We start from the raw sequence: 7,168 nt of genomic DNA on the forward strand, positions 1-7,168 counted from the left end.
TCTTCTGCTCTTTTATATTTGGTTCTATTTTAGTTTTGCATTTGATTAATCCCAGTGAGGTAAATAGAAAGGAGCATAAACACCACCAAATTAAATGTAAAAATATAATAAGAAAAGCCAAAAAGGAGTTTGAAGAACAGCTAGCCAAAAACTCAAAAGTTAATAACGAAATGTTTTTTAAGTACATCAGAAGCAGGAAGCCTGCTAAACAACCAGTGGGGCCCCTGGATGATCGAGATACAAAAGGAGCACTTAAAGACGATAAGGTAATAACAGAGAAACTGAATGAATTCTTTGCTTCAGTCTTCACGGCTGAGGATGTTAGGGAGATTCCCAAACCTGAGTTATCTTTTGTAGGTGACAAATCTGAGGAATTGTCACAGATTGAAGTGTCACTAGAGGAGGTTTTGGAATTAATTGAGAAACTTAACAGTAACAAGTCACCGGGACCAGATGGCATTCACCCAAGAGTTCTGAAAGAACTCAAATGTGAAAGTGCAGAACTATTAACTTTGGTATGTAACCTGTCCTTTAAATCAGCTTCTGTACCCAGTGACTGGCAGATAACTAATATAATGCCAATATTTAAGAAGGGCTCTAGAGATGATCCTGGCAATTACAGACCGGTAAGTCTAATGTCAGTACCAGGCAAATTAGCTGAAACAGTAGTAAAGAATAAAATTGTCAGACACATAGAAGAACATAAATTGTTGCGCAAAAGTCAACATGGTTTCTGAAAGGGAAATCATGTCTTACTAATCTATTAGAGTTCTTTGAAGGGGTCAACAAACACGTGGACAAGGGGGATCCAGTGGACATAGTGTACGTAGATTTCCAGAAAGTCTTTGACAAGGTCTCACCAAAGGCTCTTACGTAAATTAAGTTGTCATGGGATAAGAGGGTAGATCCTTTCATGGATTGAAAACTGGTTAAAAGACAGGGAACAAAGGGTAGGAATAAATGGTAAATTTTCAGAATGGAGAGGGGTAACTAGTGGTATTCCCCAAGGGTCAGTCCTAGGACCAATCCTATTCAACTTATTCATAAATGATCTGGAGAAAGGAGTAAACAGTGAGGTGGCAAAATTTGCAGATGATACTAAACTGCTCAAGATAGTTAAGACCAAAGCAGACTGTGAAGAACTTCAAAAAGATCTCACAAAACTAAGTGATTGGGCAACAAAATGGCAAATGATATTTAATGTGGATAAATGTAAAGTAATGCACATTGGAAAGAATAACCCCAATTATACATACAATATGATGGGGGCTAATTTAGCTACAACTAATCAGGAGAAAGATCTTGGAGTCATCTTGGATAGTTCTCTGAAGACGTCCACGCAGTGTGCAGCGACAGTCAAAAAAAGCAAATGGGATGTTAGGAATCATTAAAAAAGGGATAGAGAATAAGACGGAGAATATCTTATTGCCCTTATATAAATCCTTGGTATGCTCACATCTTGAATACTGCGTACAGATGTGGTCCCCACATCTCAAAAAAGATATACTGGCATTAGAAAAGGTTCAGAAAAGGGCAACTAAAATGATTAGAGGTTTGGAACGGTTTCCATATGAGGAGAGATTAAAGAGGCTAGGACTTTTCAGCTTGGAAAAGAGGAGACTAAGGGGGGATATGATAGAGGTATATAAAATCATGAGCGGTGTGGAGAAAGTGAATAAGGAAAAGTTATTTACTTGTTCCCATAATATAAGAACTAGGGGCCACCAAATGAAATTAATGGGCAGCAGGTTTAAAACAAATAATAGGAAGTTCTTCACATAGCGCACAGTCAACCTGTGGAACTCCTTGCCTGAGGAGGTTGTGAAGGCTAGGACTATAACAGGGTTTAAAAGAGAACTGGATAAATTCATGGAGGTTAAGTCCATTAATGGCTATTTGCCAGGATGGGTAAGGAATGGTGTCCCTAGCCTCTGTTTGTCAGAGGGTGGAGATGGATGGCAGGAGAGAAATCACTTGATCATTATCTGTTAGGTTCACTCCCTCTGGGGCACCTGGCATTGGCCACTGTCGGTAGACAGGATACTGGGCTGGATGGACCTTTGGTCTGACCCAGTATGGCCATTCTTATGTTCTTATGTTCTTAATATTGCATGAAATAAGATTATATTTTTAAAATTCAGGGCTAAATTTTCAAATAATACTTGAAATATGTCTCAACTCTTTCCTTCCATTTTTATTGTTGGTCTTAAAATGTAATAACGGCATCATTAAATAACAATAAAGCAATCAGTATTCATTGTGGTTTTTCTTGTGCAACAGGCAAAAATCTAATTTTCTTTGTATGCCGTGTTGGTGTAGCCATGTCAGTCCCAAGATATTGGAGAGACAAGGTGGGTGAGGTAATATTTTTTTATTGGACCAACTTCTGTTGGTGAGAGATACAGTTATACAGAGTTCTTCTTCAGGTCTGGGAAAGGTATTAAGGGCACGTCCACACCTACAGAGTGGCAGCAGGACAGCTGCCCCAATGCAGCTGTGCCCCTGCAGCACATCTGGTGCCAACGGGAGAGCTGTCTCCCATCGGCATAATAAAACCACCTCTGCAAGGAACAGAAGCTATGTCAGCGGGAGAAGCTCTTCCGCTGACAGCGCTGTCCACACCAACGCTTATGTCGTGTAACTTATGTCACTCAGAGGTAGTTTATTAACACCCCCGAGCAACATAAATTATGCCGACTTAAGCTGTAAGTGTAGACATAGCCTTAGATTGACACAGCTAAATATAAGTTGCAACAGATAGTTTAGCCTAAGTAGTTAGCACATATTTTAAGGGATCATTGAAAGTGAAGTGATCTGTAAACACCCCTGCAGTGATAGGACAAAAAGGGAGGTTAGTGGGTAACAGATTGTTGTAATAAGCCATAAATCTAGTGTCTCTGTTCAGTCCATGATTTTTAGTGTTGAGTAAAGTTATGAATTTAAGCTCCTTGGCTTGTTTTTTGAAAGTGTTGTGCAAATTTCCTTTGAGGAGGACGACTGATAGGTCAGGTATAGAGTGATCGCTTTGTGAAAAGTGTTCACCCAAAAATGGTAGGGTGTTTTTGTTTTTTATCATTTTTCTATGGGAGTTCATTAGAGAGCACAGTACTTGTCTGGTTTTACCCACATTATTTTTATTGGGGCATTTAGTGCATTGGATGAAGTGATCCAAGGGTCCTACACATACCTATCACAACATGCAGTGAATTTCATGTTTATTAGGTCTCACTGCTTCTATATCAAATTTGCTCAATTTAAAAGTAATAAGGTTGGATGTGGGTAGGAGTAACCCCAAGGCAGTAAGGCTGCCAGCAGGGAGAAAATACTAGGAAATCCCTTTATAGAAGTGGCCTGGCACCTTCACGGTTGTCTTCTTCTCTGGTGGGATCCCTGAGGCTTGCAGACTACAACTACTACCTCCTCTAGACACCATAATTTCACCAGCCATTCCTTTATGTGAGTAAAGTCAAGTAGAAACTCAGCATGCTTAAACTTAGAGTATTCTGCTGCGTATTTATGTTCTGCCAGACTTCAGTTAGGACAGTGCACGTGGCCCTTTGATTTCATTTAAGGAGCAATACTTAGTATTATCTCCCTCCCTCAGCCCTACTGGTGTTTTTTATTCTCTATTGAACAAGCCAGATAGCTACTGGAGGTCTTTAACATTATTATTGCAGTTTCAGAAAAATCTTTTTATTGGTTTGGATTTTCTCAGGCAGCCACTCTTCTCATTGAGATGTATTTAACTGAAAAAAACAGTCCAAGCAGAAGTAATGTGTATTCCGAGCAGAATTCAATACTAGTGTCCAAATTATCCCCTCAGAATAGACACATCTTTTATTGATAGCAATAGGAGTTGCATCTCGGGATAGATTTTGGCCCAAAGCAATGATTTTCTCCCCTCCCCCACAAACAGATGAATTAAAAAGCCTGTTTATCTCTTCCTCTTCTTCATTATTACTGCTAATATTATTTTTTAGTTGAACACTAATAGCTGTGAAAACCAGAGAGAAAGCCATGGTCCTTGCCCTGAGTTGCTTACAGTATAAAATTTAGCAGACAACACTCTCTTCCTCTTGGCGAGACTTACTGTCAGTTTTATCTTTCATGAAGAATAAAAACGATACAATGCTAACTGATTCATCATCATGATTGGCATAACTAAGATAATTCTCCTTTGGAAACTTGATGTCCTTGAACTCTAAGATAATTATGTTTATTTCAGTAGTAATTCTTTCATAGTTAAAAGTTGTACAGACAAATTTTAACCATGTATTAATTCTTATTTTGCTAGTCTTCATGCAGCTATTCATAATGATTTTTATTGCCAATTTTACCAGAACATCTGTCACCTAGATCAAATGGAAGGGCTGAATTAAATTATTAATACAGGAAAGCAGCAAATATTTGAATATTTGAATTGTAATATACACAATATTATTTGTCCTACTCATACTAATGAAGATGTATAAAAAGTGGAAAATGTGACGTTACTATTTTTTTTTTTACATTTAATTGCTATGGTCCAGATTGTACTTTTACAGTCACTTGTACTTTCAGAATATGTAGTGCAGGGGTTGGCAACATGCGGCCCATCAGGGTAATCCACTGGTTGGCCGTGAGACATTTTGTTTACATTGACCATCCGCAGGTCAACCATTTTGTTTACGTTGACCCTCGCAGCTCCCTGTGGCTGCGGTTCGCTGTTCCTGGCCAATGGGAGCTGTGGGAAGCCATGAGCCACAGGGACATGCTGGCTGCCACTTCTCACAGCTCCCATTGGCCAGTAATGGCGAGCCGCGGCCACTGGGAGCTGCGACAAGCAGTGCCTGTGGACAGTCAATGTAAACAAAATATCTCGTGGCCTGCCAGCTGATTTCCCTGTTGGGCTGCATGCTGAAGGTTGCCGACTCCTGATTTAGTGGCTTGTTTAAGCCTAAATATTACATTGTTTGTAGAAGCGTAATACTATTTTCTTCTTCTTCTTCTTCTTCAAGTGACATTTTTGATGCAGAGGTTGTTGACCATCACCTTCCATCTTTCACAATCACAACCAGTTGTAAACTTCCACTCTCCTTTGGATACCAGTCTACTGGCAATGTTTCCAAACTCTTCTTCCTCTTCCTGGTTTGCCTGCGAGCTTGTTTGATCGTATGAGTGCTGGAAGCAAGTCGCTCTGAGACCAGCAAGCTAGGTGTCCACAGAAAGATGTTTTACCTAGGGTTTCAAGTAGAAGTAGAAGCAGCAGCAGCAGCATAACACTATGTTATATTAGTATTTCCATAAAAATCTCAATGTTGAGTTACATTTGCAAAAATCATGAGAGGTAGGAAATTTCAACAAATCTCTACATTTGCAGAATATTAAAGTAATGAGTCATTCATGAAAAATGACTCACTTCATAACTAAGTTTGTAGACTTTTGTCAAGAATGAAAATAAAGAAGCACCTGAATTTTTGAAAAATTGGGTCTACAAAAAAGAGGAAGGTATATATGTAAATTTAAAGCCAAACTCTCAGCCACCAATTCAGTCAGCTATTCTGGTAGCAGGCCAAAGTGGCTGAAATTGTGCTTCAGCAACTTGATTTTCTTGTGTAAAGAGGTTGGGACTCCACTTATGGGAGAAGAGGAGACACTACTGGCCAAAAATTCTACATGGATAGCCAACGCAAGTGTGCCAAAAATCTTCACTATTCACACGCCCATGCACATTACAAAGTCCATCATGTAGAACAAAAACTAATATACATGCAAAAATCTGGTTTTAAACTACTGTAATTCAGCCAAGTTAAGCAGATATTTATTGGATTTTTGAAAGTTACATCTGCAATCGAGAGACTATCCCTGCCAAATTTCATTTTGCCACCTCCTGCTCATATATAATCCTTCTTTAATGCTATAAACTTTTCTTTAACTTATTATATATATATATATATATATATATATATATATATAATGTACACACACACACACTTTCCCTTCAACACATTTTCCATGATGCATCAGTCTGCCCTCTTGCTGAGCCACCATGACACATCAGAGGAGTACCATGGCTCCAGTGCATCACGGGAAATATAGTCTGGGTGGGGAGCACAGCCAACAGAGCCAGGTGATGCCATGTGGAACCTGCGCTACAACTTCCATGACACATCATACTGGCATTTTCATATCAAAATTTTTGGTTTTTCAATGAAATGTTGAAATTTTCCATAGAACCAGACAGTTTTCACAAAAAAATTCTGTTTCGTAAAAATCTCAATATTCTATTGAAAAACCATTTAAACAGAAATTGTTTGACCAGGCCTACATACAGCACAATAATATATAAATGTTACAGCCATATTACTATTACTACTATCATCATTAGGAAAGGAGAATAATCTGTCACGGCCAAGCTGCAAGTACTTGGGACAGGTCTCCAAGTCTTCTGGTACAGAATCTAGAGCCATACTAAGGAACAGTCAGTTATTTTTTGACAAAAAATAGCAATCCGTTTTGACACCCAGACTGGTAACATCTCTTCATGAGACTGAATAGTAAAATATATCTTAAAATAATAAAACAGGAATGAGATTAATGCCAGATAAGCACTGATATGAACTAGAGTGGAAGGAGGAGTTGAACCTAAAATAGCTCTCAGTACAACCCTGAAGACTTCAGACAAAGTAACAATACAAGAAATGCTGCTATTTAGGTCAAACTAAACAGAGACTGCAACACAGTTAGGTAAAGTTCAACTTGTTTTTATTTTGCATTATGAAGCTCAGTATTTGCATTTGTCTATCAGCCACAAAGAACTTTGTACACACCAGCTGGCCTTACCCTATGTTCACCAGCTATCCAATTACCTGCCTCAGCTTTAACTTCAGTCCACTGCACTGTAGCTGTAAGCCCTGTGATACATTACATAGCTTACAAATACAGCACTTCAGTAAAATCAGTAATCCTATGGACCAAATAGGTCTATAAAAACACAATTCATCTGCAATGCTAGAAAATCAGGGGAATTCTGCTTTGCCCTAAATTGCAAGGTTATTAAAGGTGATGATTTCAACCCTACACACATGCTCCCAGGTCAAAAATTTCACATCTAGGCTCTAGTAAAAAAAAAAAAATTCAGATGGGATCTAATGCAGTGAGTAGTAAGATCATTATATCCAATCATCCT

The sequence above is a fragment of the Lepidochelys olivacea genome (genome assembly GCF_965140295.1).
Source record: "Lepidochelys olivacea isolate rLepOli2 genome assembly, chromosome: 8".
NCBI classification, from domain to species: Eukaryota; Metazoa; Chordata; order Testudines; family Cheloniidae; genus Lepidochelys; species Lepidochelys olivacea.